Raw genomic sequence first — 18,551 nt, 5'->3', positions numbered from 1 at the left:
ACCCAGCCCAGCCTAAGCATCGACACCAACCCTCCATTCCCCTCTTCTTCCTCCCCGAAAACAACCCCAACCCTGCCTAACCTCCGCAAACACCGCTTACCCACCGCAACAACAACATCAATACATCATCGTCGCCAAACTCCGAAAATCACCCTCCCTTACCTTTCACCCTCAAAACGGCCAAAATTGACCATAACAGCCATGATTGGTCGATTATTTCAATGGCCACTTCCGATCAGTAATATTGATGCATAATTAATATTATAGCTTAATCTTGACTGAACCCTTCGAGTCACACCAAAGCAACTAACGATCCGACACGACGAATTAATTCAGAAGAAATTAATGAGTCCCTCGAGTATTAAATATTTAGACGTCGAAAATCGAGCTAGGAGCGTCAAAACCGAGCGTCGCAAGTCGAGTAGAATAAATAAAAGAAGAGACATAAAATCAATAATTAATCAAATACCCCTAGCATCGAAATGCCCCGAGCAAACCGAGTGATAGGGGCATTTGGTATAGCAAGGTGGCTATCATGCGCACCAAGCCGAGCCTAGGATGGCTGGCTAGTGCTACAGCATGCTAGCGCACCACAGCTAGCAAGGCTACCAGCACATGGCTAGCAAGCCATGCTAGCATGTGCGGGGGCAGCCGTAGCAATGAGCTAGTAGTGCTAGCTAGCTAGCAGCGCGCTCGCGCATGGGGCTTCGGCCAGCCGTACAGTCACGCATAGCAGTAATCCATTCACACACACTAAGCGTCAGCTAGGCAGCTTGGGTGGCAAGGCTTGGCCTGCCACATGGCAGTAGTCCATTAGTGCATTTGGCAATAGGGGAGCCGGTTTTGGGAGCCTTGGGAATCAAGTATTGGTCCTCCTCCCTTTTCCCTTGTGGTCCCTAAAGGAGTTATGTTTTTGATAAGTGCAATTACTAGATATATCAAGGATCATGATCATGGAGATAATTAGTTCATTCTATAGAGTCGTCAATGTTTGGTGCTAGACATGACAATTGATATTCTGGCTAGTTAAATAGTCCAAAGCCTTATAGAATGGATCCTATAAGGTCACACACAAGAGTATTGGGTCAAACAAGTTAGAGACCCATTATTGGGCCTCATGAGTTTATGACATGCCACATTGATTGTTGGGCTAGGATAGTTTGATGAGCTTATAATGTTTTGGGCTTGACATGGATTTATTTAGAGATGTGATCTATAAATATAATCCATGCCTAGGGTTGCATGACATAACAATTAACTGTTAATTGTGAACCAAGCAACAAACTCCAAAATCCTAACTCTCTCTTTCTTTCCACTCGGCCCTCTCTCTTTCCTCCCTTGTCTGTACGGCCGCCCCTCACAGGTGGCGCGTGTGGTGGTTGTTTGGGTGGTTCATGGTGTGCTTATGACTCACATCTCCGTTGAAGGTTGATTGAAGTGTTCAATCACAACTAACTAGTATTAGTGGAGGTTTGATCCGTGCTCGTGGACTTAGTAGAGGAATCACACGTGGGGTTCCTACTCTCCTTATTGTTCTTGCTCGATCATACGTGGAATGTAATCATGCTATAAAGGTATTAATTCTAATCTTTATGTGTTATGCATGATCTCGGGATTAGGTGCTATATGAATATGATTCATGTTTTCCGCAATTCGTACCTATAAACTCCTACAATCCCTACATAACCCCTCCTCTTAAAATGCCACTGGTTGATTAATTAGTTATTGACTATTTTCTTTTGTTTTTTATTTAAAAATAAAAGGAGAAAATTGATTTTACCAACACTCCCACATTGATGGGAGAGTGGATTTCTCACTTGAGTTTCCCTATAAATATCCCACTTGGGAATTGGGAAAACTTACTTGAGTAAGAGTTCAATTAGGCATCTACACTTGAGAGAAAACCTATAAGCTGATTAATTACTCGAGTAGTGTTTCGGTCCGACTTGGCTAACCTCCAAATAAGAGACCCGTCGCGATTGTGTTGTAGGTGGATATTATCGGAGGCTGTTGCGTTTGCGAGGCTTAGCTTTCTCAAGTAAGAGCTCCGGTGGTTGAGCGAAGCACGCTTCAAGGGTAATTTTGTCTTTTCTCTAATATTGTTATTTATGTATTTTGGTTATATTAATTGTGAGTTTTTCCTTGGGCTCGGGTTTTATTTCCGCAGTGAGTTAGACTCATCAAAACCCAAAACTGCCGGAGGTAAGGTTTACGGTTGCCACTGGTGAGGCGTACGACTACCGGTGGTGGTTGTGGGGTTTGGTTACAGTTTTGGGGTTTTTTATATTTTTTTTAATATAAGCCAATGTCTTATTGACACATTTCCATAATGGTCCCTCTAACGGATTTCATCCAAAAATCTATTAGGAGGTGGTGAAATCCAATTTTTTGTTTTGTTTTTGTTTTTTGTTTTGTTTTTTTTTTTTTGGTTTTTTTTTTTGGTTTTTTTTTTTTTTTTTTTTTTTTTTTTTTTTTTTTTGTGGTTGTAGGGAATATTTCAAGCATTATCCCAAACTTGAACCCCACTGTGATCATACACTCATGATGGCGTCCAAAGGGAAGGAAGCTAGAGCAAAAGAGTCGCCAACAAGTTTTAGGAACTTGTAAACCGTTCACAGGGTGAAGGTTACACCCCTTAATGATTCAGGAGATCGTTAACTCCAATAGGTCTGGAGCCATGACTGGAAGTTCGGGGATGAAGGTACAAATCCAACCTAAAAGAGATTAAACCTGCCCTAAAAATAGGCCTCTACTTTATTCTTCTCCTATTCATGTGCACTTTCTGACTAACATGCAATCAATAGATTTACTCTAAACCTGTTTAATCTATGTTGGTTGAATATTAATGCACAAATAAATCTATTATTGGAGATCATTTGAATTATAATCAAATTAACCCTAAACAAGATTATTAATTATCTTATTAAGCGTTATTACAAGTACAAATTCCCTTTAAATATGCATAAAAGGTGTGATCAAGCAATAACAATAATAATAATCAAGCAACATAATTATAATCATCATAATTATAATCATAATTAAAACAATCATGTTAAAGCATAATAATAATAGCAAGATCCTAGGCATGATACTAACAAGATTAATAACAAACCCTAGCATGTCACTAAACATAAAATATCAAAGCTTTAACCCTAACATGGTACTAATATGATATTAGAAATAGGTAGAAGCACCTTAAACATGATACTAGAAAACAATAAAACATCTTAACATGATATTAAGAATCAATAAATAATAAACATGATTTCTACAAGAATAGAGCAATAAGATTACATACTTTGATGCCTCGTACCTCTTTCTAATAACAAAATACACACGTTAGTAACTTCAAGGAAAATAATAAAATTAAATAAATTACTAAGGGTTCATTTGGCATTGTTTTCAGTTTTCAGTTTTTTGTTTTTTCAAAACTGAAAACTGATTTCAGTTTTTGATTCTTTTTTTTTATAAAAAATTGTTTTCATTTTTTAGTTTTGAGTTTACAATCAACTTCAAAACACTACCAAATCATTTATAGCTTTAATCAACTATTATACTACCAATAATTATTTATTAATATTAATTTTTTTATATAGCTGCTTATTTATTTTCACTATATATATATATATTCCAATAATAAATTTATTGATTGAATAAGATTGTAACAAAATTTAAAGGAGCAACTACGAAAAAAAAGTAACAGTAAAATAGTCAAATGCAATGTAATATTTATTTCTCGTTGAAGACTTTCATTATGAATTTTGTCTTTCCCACAATCTTTTTGCCAAACGATCGCGAAATTGAGCCATTCTTTGAATTTCTTGTTGACTTACAGAAGGAGTCACTAGGTACTCGGATCCATTGTTGTTGATTACATCATCTTCTAGTTCGACATTTTCATCCGCATACTGTATGAACAAAGGTTCTCTGTCCTTGCATATTTTTATGAAATTGTGGATAACACAGCACGACAAAATTATATATTTTTGTCGTTTTAAGTCATATGAAGGCATATCTCTGAGAATAGGAAATCTAGCTTTTAATACCCCAAAACATCTGTCAATAACATTTTGCAATGAAGAATGTGTATAATTAAATATTTCCTCAGGACCTTGTGGGCTTGTTCCTCCTCTATAATCACGCAAATGATATCGTTCTCCACGATACGGTGAAAGAAATCCTGGCATATTTGTATAGCCTGAGTCTACAAGATAATACTTTCTAGTAGGAGGCATAGGAAACTTGGTCTCTTCTACATTTGTAATTGTTTCCCAAAAAATTCTTGAATCATTTGCCGAACCTTCCCACCCAGCCATCACAAATGTAAATTTCATGTCAAATGAACAAGCACACATTACATTCATCGTAGGCTTTTTTTCTTTTCCACGATAGGGAATTTGATCATCTTGTGGCACATGTGCTAATACATGAGTTCCATCAATAGCTCCTATGCAATTCTATAATAAATCGTTAAATTCAAACTACATACTTAATGAATTAATAAATAGATAATATGTAAAAATTAAAAATTAGTGATAAAAAATTACCTTGAAAATCGGATAGTATCTTGGGTTATTTTTTAATTTCTGGAGGTGTTTCGTCAAATGCCGAAAGAACAATCCAATGCTTTGATAATGATGCAATGACATACAAAACCTTTCGAAAATGGCGGTGAGTAGATTATAAGGAATGTTGAAATCTATCCGCCATAAGTCTGTGCCTCGAATTATGAGAAATAATAAGAAGAAACATTGCAACCTGTTCTTGAATTGATATAAATTTGGAATCTTTCAACTTTTCCCTTTTTTTCAATTCTTCACACAAGCTAATAAAGATCTCAGGAGTCATTCAAAGCATATCATAACATGTTATTGGATGACCGTTAAGCAGTTCAAGGACATATTGGTGACCTGTTAACTTTAAAATTCTTTGCAAACGGGGTTTCTTTTTAAGCATTATTTTGTAAGTTAATATAAATTGTCAATATTTGTTGAAAATATTCCTCATCAGAATCCGATAAAATTTCTTCAATGTCGAAATGCATTTTTTACATATAAATGTTATGAGCAAGCAGAATACTATTAGTATATATAAATGTTATAAGCAAGCATATAGAATAAGTTCACCATTATTACTCTTATTAAATCAAACCCAAATACAAAATCCAAAAAAAAAAAAAAAATACTTACTACAAGATCTAAATTGAGTTTAAACACTTAAACATGCATTATTGAAGGGAAAAATAATTTGTACTAATGAGATAATGCTTAAAGGTTGAGCACAAAATTTATCTTCCTATCATTTGGAAATCTAAGAAACATTTTCCTCCACAATGGATAATCATGTATTAGTTTAGTTGCCTTTGCAAATGAAGCTCCATCAATTCCCTCAAGTGCACTTAGTGCATCTACACATTCCATGAGCAAATCATGATCCTCCTTGGACTGATGCCCACCTTCATCATTGCCATTAAATTTTCTCGCGATAAGTTCAAGTTTTTTCTTGGAATTTTCACTCATTGTAACCAAGACATCCGCCATTGCTACATTAACACTTTCCCTAAGTTTCTTACGATTGACATTAGGCTTGATTTTTTTGTTTTTAGGACCCTCTTCACATTGTTTTCTTGAGTCACCCCCTTCTCCATTTGTGTCATCTTCATCCTCACTCTCAGAAGGGCTTTTAGTAGAAGGATGTGAACTAGCACCAGTAGCGGTTATATCCCCATAAACTGTGCATAATTTATCATAATGCTTACATCCCTTCTTTCTAAAAGTTTTGGCAGACTTATGTTTCTATAACAACCATACATTCACATCAAATATCACAAAAATAAAATCTTATTAGTTTAAAAATGTCCCTACTTTATCCATAAAAGAATAGAATCAAAATAAACTTATTGATAATTACCTCATACAACTTTTTCCATACAGCATCCTCAGCAGAAAGTTAAAAAGTCATAGCATTGTATCCCATCCCAGTTTCTTGTACTAGTTTACTAAATTCCTTCCATCTTTGTCTTAGTTGATTATATTTGTTCTGAAGTTGCTCTTGACTATAATTCTTTTTTGTCTTCTCCTTTAGTTTTGCTTGATAAGCCTCCAAGCTTGCTTGGTTAGAGTGGTTGTTGGTATATTTCCTTTTTTTTACCTCCTCCTCTATCAAGCTTATAAGGTAAGATTTAATATTTTCATTCCATACTCCAACTACCCCAGTAGATTCAATATCAACAACAACTTCATCTTCGCACTCATCATTTTTCAAATTTGACATCTATAAAGTAATTCACTATTAGACATAATCATCGTCTAATTCAACTAAACAACCAATGTGCAGCAACTAGAAAAACAAGAGCACAACATATCCATTTGTCTCCCATTACCATTATGTTAAACATACAAACTTCATAAATAATTGATTCTATATAAGCTACCTTGGCATATAACTCTGATAAACTATACCACAAATGAAACTCCTCCACTAAATAAGAAAGGGGTGTAAAATACAACAATCCACACTAGTACTCTAAGAAAAAACACACTAAACTTCCGTGTCTACAAATTACTGAAGCTCCAAAATTGTAATAGCTTGCTAATACCAATTAACCTAATTTCATAAGCACAAATACATAATACCCTGCCAAAGCGTTAATTCTAGAAAAAAAATGACTCAACGACCAGTTTATTTTAAGATTTAGAACAGTTATGCTCTAAATTGCAGGTTTCTGATTTCTAAGCCAAAAAGAAGGAACAATAAAAAAAGACATGCAGATAGAAGACATGGTGATAGACTCATAATACTTCCAATTCAACTAGGCTGAGATTGCCACTACATATTACAGCAAATTGACATATCACGTAAACTCAGGTTATTAGTTGTTACATAGCTCACATTCTTATTCAAATTCATACATATTGTCCAAGTATAAAGTAAGTTTCTGGGAGCCAAGACTTGCCACAAGGTATTAAGAGCATAGAGTAGAAAAATGTTTGATAAAAAAATGATCTAACATGCTATCCATCCCAGACCACCCAAAGGGTAGAATTCCCAAAATTTTCAAAATTGATTACATTACAAGCATAATTCATACTTCCTACTTCCTGAACAACAAATTCCCAAAATATTAAATATATTGAACACATATTATGAGATAATTAGCTTAGACTTCCTTCCTTGAATTAACTAAAACATACGTAGTATTAACATCATGATAAGGGAAACTAAGAAAATTCAATCAATACGAGTATTGATTATAACAATTTTTCAATTAATCAACACTGCACTCGTATTTTTCAGAAAAAAAATCCCCAAATATGAAAACCTAAAATAAATTATATACAAATTAGACAAAGAACGATTAAAATTAAGAAAAACAACGAACAAAGATCACCAATTTTGATCAGAGAAATTGAATACAACCAAATTTTTAAGCAACAAAAGCATCAATAAATTTGTAAATTGAGAAAGAAAAACAGGGGAAAGCGTGGTGATTATACAGAAATTAAAAGAAAAGAGAGAGGAGAACGCTCTATACCTGTAATTGCTTGCTCCTTAAATCTTGAGAATTAAGGCTTGAGGAAGAAAGATGAGATACTATGTGAAGGAGATACGGAGTACTACGACGCTTTGATAGGGGAAAAAAAAAAAACAAAACCTCTAAAACGGCTTTGAGGTGTTTTAGGTTTATCGTTGTAATTTTTACAAAATAGCTGAAAAGTTGTTTTTTTAAGCTATTTTACCGAACACTGTTTTGTTTTATTTTGGGGGTAAAAAACAAAAAAACCAAAAATAGCAATGATGCTAAACACACCCTAAAGAATTGAAAGAAAGAGTTAAAAAGTTTAAACTGTATTTGGGACCAAACCCTAAAAAATTATCAACCTTTCACGTCTAGGGCGAAGACAACTTCGAATTTGGCTAGGTGTGCCTAGATCTTGTGTATGCGGAATTGTGTTTGCAAAAGGGTTGGTTTAGAAAGAGAGAGAGAGAATAAAAAAATTCTTGATTAGAGTTGATGAATAAAAACGGAGGTACAGGGACCCTATTTATAAGAAAATAGTCCAGAAACCAATAGAAAAGAGTTAGAATTCGAATCGGAATAAAAATCATCCTATCGCCAACGACAGAGTTCGTCGCCAGGCGACGAGGTGCATCGCCAGGTGACGAACTTGGTGCTAAGACAGTTTTTTACGAATTTTGTTTTTATCATATCTTTTGATCCATAAGTCCAAATAAGTAATATAATATGTCGTTGGAAAGCTATTGAAATCTTATTTTCAACCCAATTAGAATCAGATTAAAATATTTTGTAGATAAAAAAATATGTCTAAAATAGTGGAAGGGTGTCAGTTTTGGATAGAGTTTCGTATTCAAATCCATAGTTATTGCTCGGAATTAATATTATAATATATCATTGGAAAGATAATTTCAAGATCTATCCAACCATATAAGATTTAGATAAATATTTCGAGGTTCAAAAAATAATATATGACTGTCTTTGAACATCTTTAAATTTGAATAGAATTAGGATTTAAAAAAAAGGAAAGTTTTATTCAATTTCAAACTCTTTGATTTTATCTTTTCAAAAGGATAATTAAGATCTTTTAGCAACTCATAGAAGATTCTAATAAATCCTAACTAGTTTTGGAATAGTATTAATTCTTTGGACCCTCCACATGATCATTGGGCCGTAGGTAAAATCCGGTTTGAGCCCAATTTAGTATTTTGGCCATAACTTCCTCATTATTCATCGGGATTGGGCTTATAATATATCGTTGGAAAAGTTTTTTCAAGCCCCATCCAACTATAATATTATTGGACCCATATTATGGACCAAACTAAACTGGAATGCATGTTTTTTTTAAAAATAGGGTAAGAAAAGAAATATTTTCAAAAACAGAAAGAAGAGATTTTAATAAAAATATCCTCATCACTAGACTTTTCACACTAGGTTTGATTTTGGGGAGACACATTTGGGTGTCTATAGTAGTGTTATAATAAATGTTTTTTTTTTTATTTTGTTTTTTTTGTGGTGTTATAATCAAAATTTGGGTTGTTTTGTGGTGTTATTTTCTAAAAAAACCTTTTAATTATTTTCCTCAAATCCATAATTTTTTCCCTTAATTCTTATGTCCCATTTCCTAAATATTTGATCATCTTATTTCCCTAACTTATTTCATCCTTGATTATTTCCTAAGTAAACCTTTATTGCCATATTATTATTCATGAAAACACACTTTCCTTAAATTAATTATTCTTAGTCACCTTAATTTCAAACTTTCCAAATTTCTTAAGCTCTCTTCTCTAAGTAATTTCCTTAATTATTTATACCATAATTCTTCCTACATTCTCCTACCATAGTTCTTGCATGAGCTAGCCTATAATTATCCATTGATTTATAGCGAAACGCTCACCCCAAATTCTCTGATTCTCTTCTCCTATTCTTCTTGTTTCCTTGTGACACCACCACCACAAATCACCATTTCCACCACCGGCTACAAGCTGCCACCTCCAACCTCCTTCTGAAAGGCTGCCCTACCTTGCCGCCACCTTCTTTTTCCTCTTTTCCTTGGTTTTTCACCTTTTCTTCTTCTCTTCTATTATTATTATTATTATTATTATTATTATTATTATTATTATTATTATTATTATTATTATTATTATTATGGGGGATTTATAAAAATTATTATGAGTAGTTTTAATTAAATTAAATCAAATTTTTATTCAAGTTAATGAAAAATAATTTATAAAGTTCATGTACATATAGTTGGGGGTTTTGAATTTAATTATTGTGATTATATGTTAACCTTATACTAATTAAGGTTATGTTTAATTGTAGGGTGTGTTTGATCAAAGTTCTTAAATTTCTTTTGTGTGTGATAATCAAGGATCAAAGGTACGTTTAGGTGCCTAGATACTTTTGAAAGTGATTGTTTGAATAGAATGTTTTTATATGATTTTATTGGTAATTGAATTTAATTGAATTAAGTTATAATTTATGAAATAAAAGCATGTTTAATTGGTTTTGATAAATTAAATTTGAGGATTGATTTTAATATTGTAATTTGAATGATTAAAATTATTTATCATGTTTTAAAGGATTGATTTGAAAGCATTGTTAATTTAAATAAAAAGGAGTTTGAGTTATTTATTGGAATTATTGAATTAAAGAGGTTTATTTAATTATTTATTCAAAAGCTTTACAAGCATGATTATTATATTAATCCCACTATGAAGATTCATTAAAGACTATAGACTTTTTATGACCTAGTTTTTCTTCAAGAATAACCTTGAAATAGTAATACATTAGATTGGGGGGTGTACACACATAGAGAGGAAATTGAGTTTTTGAAAAGAATTGCTTTTAATAATCATTATCATTGAACTATTGAGTTATTGGAATTATATTTGAGAATTGGTTATGAATCATGAGTTTTGGAATTATTGGATTAATCATTGGAAATAGGTTTTTAAAAGCATGTTTACAAATAAATTGAGTTTCTTTATCTTACACTTATCGTACTTAGCATATTTTGTTAATCCGTATTTTCTATTTGTTTTGATTTTCAATTTGTACCTTAATTGTAAGCAGTGTTGACTATTTTCAGGCGGAGTCAATAATTGAACATATGAGAGTCTCTAGATGTTCTTCACCTAGATTAGGAATGTTGGTCCTTGTTTATTTATGAGTACTCATGACAATAGTTTCTATTCATAGTTATCAATAGAAAATTTTGTGAAAAACTACCTATTATAGTCCAGAATTTGTGAAAAACTACCTATTAAAAAAAATGTTGTAATTGACTACCTAACTTTTGAAAAACAAAGTTTGACCAAAATTTTCCGGCATTGACTTGGTCACGTGACACTTGGTTACCATCACGTAGGAAAATTGTGAGAAAATTTGGTAAAGAAAAGGGTCATTAAGTGTCACATGATGGTCAGGTGACCAAGTCAACGCCGGAGAAATTTGGTCAAACTCCTTCATAATCCTGCGTAAGGTAGTAAATTACAACATTTTTAAAAAATTAGGTAGTCAATTATATTTTTTTTAATAGATAGTTTCTCGCAAATTCTGGACTATAATAGGTAGTTTTTCACAAAATTTCCTTATCGATAATAAAGAAAGAGTTTGAATTTCCGCTGCAAAATATTGGTTTTGGTTAGTAATTTGAGTAGCTTTGCATAATCACGTGGCGGTAATACGCCTAACTCTATATCTACCGTATAGTTATACGTATTATACTAGTATTTTCGTAGAGGGAGATTTCGGGGTGTTACATACTCACCTGTAATTATTATTTCTCTGTAATATAATTACATAATTTTCCTTCCTCAAAACTTCTTTCTATCTCTACATTTTCTCTCTGATTTTTCGCCGAGCTTCAATGGTGAAATCGTCTTGATTCTACCATTGATGATCGTTTGGGTTCATAACTTTAGTTTCATGACAACCAGAGATGAGAATTAAGCATTAAAAAAAGCAAAACAAAATTCTATAATTATTTAAACAACTACATCACCTTTTAAAGTAACCAACAATTGAAATCAAATAAAATAGTCCATAATGGAAGTCCACTCCCTTATTAAGTATATTAGAAAGGAAATTTTCACTTTAGCTACCACTCAAACACCCCTAGTTCACTTTTGCTACCCATCTAAAATTTTGTTTTATTTTACTACCATTAAAAAGCTAAAAACATATGTTTTGCTATCACTTAACAGAATTGGTTACTGTTTCTATTAGATGGGCAGCAAAAGTGAATTAGGGGTGTTTGAGTGGTACCAAAAGTGAAAATTTCCTTTTTTAAAGTAACAAATAGCCAAGGAATAATGATGCCAAATAGTATGTCAAATCGATTGCAGCTTAAAACTGTGTCAAAGATCGTCAAGTGTTGTTATTGTGAATGTACTAAGATCGTCAATTCGTTGATCTGGATTGTCAATCATTAACTAGGACTGTATTTTGTTTATTAAAACTCTAGCTTGGCAAATAAATCAATACAAAAACATGCAAAAATTCATACATTTATTTTTAACAGAACGACCTGTAAAATTATTTGAATACAAACGCTATATCATAATTTGTCTATTCATAGCTGAGTATATCGTGGAACATTTTCGACCTACAAGAAATATGGGAAAGAGCTTCTCTTAGTAAGTAGCAAGGAAACAAAAAGCTACAAAAAATGCATACATGACCATATTATATATTCAATGTTCACTAGAAGTGAAATTTGACCCTTTACAAAAAAAAAAAAAAACACAGTAAAATTAGCCGCACAACATATAAAAAAATTTAAAAAAAAGTCTGATTAGAGAAAAATCAATATAATCAGAATCTAGAGAAACCCAAAAATTAAAAAAATTCATCCGGAATTCTAAAATTCATGCAAAAAATCACGACAAAATAGTAAAATGATACTAAGTTCATTTAAAATTGAACCTTAAATTCCATGTAATATGAAAGGTGTTAGGAAATAAGGAAGCGATTGTGTTTGATTAATGCGGAACAACACAATGAAAAATAAGAATGAGAAAAGCAATAAAGAAGATAAACAAATAACACAAACATTTACGTGGGTGGGGGAGTCGAGAGCTTCTTCACTATAATGGAAAAAGAATGAGAGAATAATGAGTAAATACATATTGATATCCTATATCAACCAACAGCGTTGATATAAGGGCATTTCTGACTTATCACTCATTAAAGTGAGGACAAAACTGGAAAGTGAGTAACACCCCGTTGCAAGCCATCCGTTGCAAACCAATTGCAGACGTTAACTTTCGGTCAATATCGTGGTTGACCTTTTGACAAACACTGCGTTTTACTCTCTTGCTCTCCAGTTCACTAATTTTCAAATTCGATTCTAGTGGCGATAACTTTGAAGTTGCTCTCCAGTTCACTAATTAACAAAATCGAAACCAAGGGCCGATTTTGGATCAGTTGGTGGTTGTGGAATTCGATTGCAAGATTGCTTTAATATGAATTGCAACAATTTCAATTGGTGGGTATGGAATTCGATTGCAAAATCAAGGTAATGTCTTTTTTTTAATCATATAGTTCACGTATTAATCGAAGTATTGAAGGCGACCCAATTTCGGACTAAAAATGATTTTTTGTGTTAATTGGGTTCTAAAACTGTTTAATGGATGGTATTTAATTAGCTCATCTGTTAATTTGCATTTGGTCAGATTAGTTACTCATCCTGGACATTGGAAAAAGGCTTAATTACGGTACGAATTGCGGAAGATTTGCGCGAATTGGATGAAGTAGACATTTTGGTTCCAGGTAAATACTCCTATGTTGGTGGTGTGGGTAAAATCAACTGTAATTCCTATGGTGTTGGTAAAATGATGATTTGGCCATTCGTATCAACTAGAGGGTATAATATTGATTACATGAGTAAACAATTCTACAATGGTTTTCTAATATATTAATCAATACACTACAGGAAATTGTTATTGCCCAACTCTAACTCAGCAAATACTTGACATGTTTGATGTTTATTAAGGACTTTCTGTAAGAGCTGTGACGATGATACAGAGCAAGAGTGAGCACGAGTGGAGGTGATGGCGTTAATCTCTCTCCTCATCCATCTGGGATCTCAACAAAAAGTGGAGGTGATGGCGTTAATCTCTCCGTCAACAATGTCCCGTTACAAGATTTAATTAAAAAATTCGATATACGGGGTCCACATCATCATCCCAACATTGAGCATGTGGAATTCAGCAAAAAGTTCCCAAATATTACAACAATGCCATTATATCAACATATTTTTGTTGATAGTGGATATCAATGGGGTGTGGCTCGAGAATAATATAAGGAGTCCTAAATCTAATGGCTCAAAAGGTATGATCTAATTGATCAACTAAAGGGTCCTTTTATAATATAAGAAAACCCTAATAAACAACATAAATTGTTCCCCAAGTATACTCAAATAGCCATCACAGAAAATATATAATTTTAGGAATATTCCATAAATTATCCTAGATGAACCGAATTACCGAGCTATAGCTCGACAGCTAGCTATGCGGGGCTTAAGTCCTCATAGGGCCGAGCTATAGCTCGCCCGCTCATCGCAATTTCCAACTTCGTCAAGTTTTTGTAAAACGGCCATAACTTTTCCATTTCTTATCGGAATTGGGAATATAACCTTTCGTTGGAAAGCTCTTGAACCAAAATATCACCTCTAACTTGAATCACCTCAAAATCACTTGTAATTTGAGAGATATATGCATTCAAAGTCATCCGTACTAGATTTCAAGTCACAATTTAACAAATCTCCACCTTGACTTGAAATCGACCAAACAAGGTAACTCCACCTTGAATAAAAAACCAAGAAGTAATGCTCGTAATAAAATATAGAACCTCCACCTTAAACAAAATTCCATAATCCTACTCACATTAAGCAATTAACAAACAAACATCTTCCATAACTTGTGAATTGGTGCGTCTTCAAACACAAAATTTCGTACACTAAACCATCACATGGTCTAGATTGAGAGTATAATGTCTCGACGTGTAGCATGCTTGTAAAAATTGACCAAACTCTTTTCAAACACTTCTTCATCTCAAAACCAAACTAAAAACTCAAGCAATTCTAGAAAATAAAAATTACATAAAGAATATCTAAATTGCAATTGTACTTAACAAAACATAAAAGTACCAAAATTGAGATAAGAAATAGCATAACTAGATCAAAAATCTAATGCATAACCAAAATTGCTACTTTATTACAAACAAAACATCAAAAGCAATCTATCATAGACTCCATACCAAAATCCACACGGTTTCTTGTTTCACAAAGAGATCTCAAAGGGGCACTTATCAGGAAGAGATTGTAGAAACTACAACCCCAAAATTCGTAATCCTAAAGTGCATAAACATAATCATCGCCAGTGTTAGCAATATTTACAGATTTTTCCTCATTGGAGTTATCCTCATTCTTCTTCTTTAATTTCTAACACTCGGCTTTGATATGACCCTTCACATGACAATAGTTACAAACTTTTCCTTTACCAAAATTGCGACGAAGCTGTCTATGAGAAACCAAAATTTATGGAAGCTGTCTATGACAATGTATACTAATCTATTAAAAGACGTTTCTAAAAACGTCGACGTGCCACTTAGTTTATTTTTGTTATGCCACGTCATCTTTCCATCATCTCATGATGCCACATCATCACTCAAACAATGCCACATCACCCAAGCAACTAGCATTAGTCCATATAAAAAATAAGGATAAGGAGGTTCAAACCCTCAAGCTCTAATAACACATATGACTATTTAACTAAGCCAATATCAACTATGTTATTTGTATGGAAAAAAAATTCATATACCTACAAACCACAAGGTATAATTAAATAATAAAAAAACTACATTAAAAGAATAATTCAATTTTGGTTTGATAGTGACAATTGCTGTTTAAAAAAGTGTTTTAAAAAACTTACCGAGTGTACGTCTACAACAATAGCAACCTAGGGCAGCACCCAGGGTCACTCACTAGTAGTTTCTCATAAATTGAATTTTTATTGATATTTGATAGATTTAGAACTACTCCCTCCGTCTCTTAATGATAGTCCTTTATGGGCAATTTTCACGAGAATTAAACTTACACTCGGTAAATAAGAATTAGTAAAAATACATTGAAAAGATAAACTTACATTGAGTATGCAAAAAAGTAGATAGATAAAGTAATAAAAGTACATGGAAAAGCAAAATTTACATGGGATAGTTACATTTGTACAAATAGTGTTGCAATTTGGAGGGACTTTTTATTTGTAAAAAATTAATATTAATGGTACTTAAAGGAGCAAATGGGATTATCATTTTGGGACTTAAAATTGGTCATAAGGGACTATCAATAAGGGAAAGAGGGAGTATAAACATGGTGAACCATAACTCTAGGTCTTTTTTTATTAATGATTTTATTCCTATTTTAATTTAGACTACTTTTCTATCCTAACTCGTGATCAGTAGTTTAGTTTCTCCATACCTTGAAAGCTAGATTGAATAACCATCTCTCTATGGATTCAACCCTACATTGGCTACATACCTACTACTATACATTGTTACTTGTTTGGAATTTATTTTTAACAGGTGTACGACAACCTATCAGGGATTTGAGGAAAAATAAGATGAAGGTGGGTGGGTAGAAGGAGGATGAAGAAGATGATGGTGGGTGAGAGGATGAAAACAATGAGCAGTAGAAGAAACACACGTTAATGGGACTTTGTCAAACACAACTAGCTAAACAATGAATATCTATCTATACTATATAGTTTCTAAATTTGTGTATGTGCCACGTGTATCCTTTCTTACACTAGTACTACGGCACATCATCATTCAACGACCTTTAACATCATGCCACATTTATATATAATTAAGAGATTCGAAGCAAAAACTTCATTGAATTAAAACTACATATATTACCATATTAGCTAGAAATAAATCATGTCCTATTGACTCACATTTATATATAATTATAAATACTAGAATGTAGAATAAAAACTATTAAATCTTAAATAAGTTATTTTTGTTCATTGTATTCTAATTTACCCACAAAATCAAAGTTAATAAGACTTTTAAAGCGGCTAATATAAAAATAAAATTATTCAAAGTATCACCCGGAGCGAAGCCCGAGTCATACACTAATATAATTTTAAATGAAGCGCCCACGAAATTTAGGCAACTTAATTATGACGGTGTCATTTATCGACGTTATAAATCTGGACTCTCTCAAATACTTTTGCAATGACCTAATCATTTGTTTGATTAATTTTTATTATTTTGTTAATTAGAGTTGGAATTAAAATTAGTGACTGTGTGCATCATATGTTGAATGTAGAGTGTTAAGATCCTATCATAGGATTAGCAATTGCTCGATATAATTGACTAATTGATATATATGTTGATGATGTTTTGATTGATTTTTAGCTATAAATATATTGAACCACAACTCTAGACCTTTTATTTAATTTCTCTATTTATATTATTTTATACTACATTTCTATCCCAATTTTGTAACATGTATAATTTAGTTTCCCCATACTTTAAAAGCTAGATTAAATTGTTTTTTTCTTGTGGTTTCAATCCTTCTTATCAACCTGTATTCATTGAGTTTTTGCTAGATTTTTTTTTGCCAAGTGTACGACAACCTATCACATATAGATAGTTGTTGAATGATTTATTAAATAGTAAAGGATGTGAGAGAAGAGAATTATTAATAAGAAGTAGGAGTAGAAACTATATATGGAGAGAGATAAAATAAAAACTAAATGATCAAAGATGCCCAAAAAAGAAATTAATGCAATAAAAACATAACATTTGCAAAAGGAAAGCGTTGCAAATATTAAAATAAAAAAAAAATCCAAGCCAATTTCATTTTCTTATAAAATTAGAGATATACTCCATCTATTGCCGAAATTTCAAATAATTTTGTTTTTTATTTTTTTTATTTTGAGTGGTTTTAAAGGTTTACTCATTTGTATTTTTTTTTAAGGTTAAGGAGAACAAACTACTAGGCCAAAACCTTTCAAAATTAAACAACCTAAATTAATCATGTTAGAATCCTGAGGAATTAGGGGGGAGGGGTGTGAAGGATAAGGGAATCCATACCTTTACTTAATGTAGCTAGTAGGAGTCAAATCCATAACCTTGATGTCATTAGGAAAAACATCTACCAACTACAACAAGTTGCCAATTACTACTCAATGACTCACTTGTAGTTAGACCTGTAAATCCGGTCGGTCGGGTTCGGGTCGGGTCACAGGTTGAGACGAGAAATGCTCAATTCTAACCCAAAGTTTTGGGTTCGGGTCAATCTAACGAGTTTAAAACAATTATTTATTTATTTATTTATTTTTGCCTTGTTTTTAAAAATTTCTGATTTCTCAATCTCACTTTGCTATTTTTTTTTCCCATTTTTGTAATCAAACATTTTCACCATATTATTTTTGACCATTACATACTACATAATTTAAACTTCACAAATTCACCAAGCTCATCAATTCCTAACTAATAAAAAATGATAATAAAATTAAAAATAAAACTTTTAATAAAATCTAAAAATTTAGGAAGAGATCAACATACTATATGTGGGGAGTATATATCTCTTGATATATATAATATCAGTAGACCTGTCGTTTAGTGGTATGACGTAATTATACAGATGCAATTAGTGTATGTCGATAATTAGAGCTGACAAAAGCTGACCCGACCCGAAATATCGACCCTAACCCGACCCTAACCCTAACCCGTCTGAACCCGAAAAAAATGGTGACCCGAACCCGACCTAACCCGACCTGAAACCAACCCTAGACCCGAGTTGACCGAGTATTTGAGACCCGAACCCGACCATGACCCGACCTAGAGAGGACCCGACCCGAATGTGACCCGTAAATTATTGACCTGAACCGAACCTGACTCGAACCCGAGAATGACCCAAACTCGATTTAACCCGTCAAAATCCGAATCCAACCCGACCTGTTACTAACCCGACCCGAGGCCAACCCGACCCGTTCCTAATCCGACTCGAATTTAAACCCGA

General features: G+C 32.8%; 1 long non-coding RNA gene across 1 annotated transcript; it reads left to right on the top strand.

Moving 5' to 3' along the window:
* The first annotated feature begins 12,826 nt into the window (after positions 1 to 12,826).
* Positions 12,827 to 13,797, top strand: LOC145640944 (uncharacterized). Its single transcript, XR_014115025.1, has 3 exons — positions 12,827 to 13,037; positions 13,195 to 13,291; positions 13,515 to 13,797. It is a non-coding gene; the product is annotated as an uncharacterized LOC145640944 (long non-coding RNA).
* Positions 13,798 to 18,551: the final 4,754 nt, after the last annotated feature.

Source organism: Chenopodium album, chromosome 7, assembly GCF_948465745.1.
Source record: "Chenopodium album chromosome 7, dcCheAlbu1.1, whole genome shotgun sequence".
NCBI lineage: Eukaryota > Viridiplantae > Streptophyta > Magnoliopsida > Caryophyllales > Amaranthaceae > Chenopodium > Chenopodium album.
Note: the sequence above shows the minus strand (reverse complement) of the source record. Positions and strands in the feature narration are given on the sequence as shown.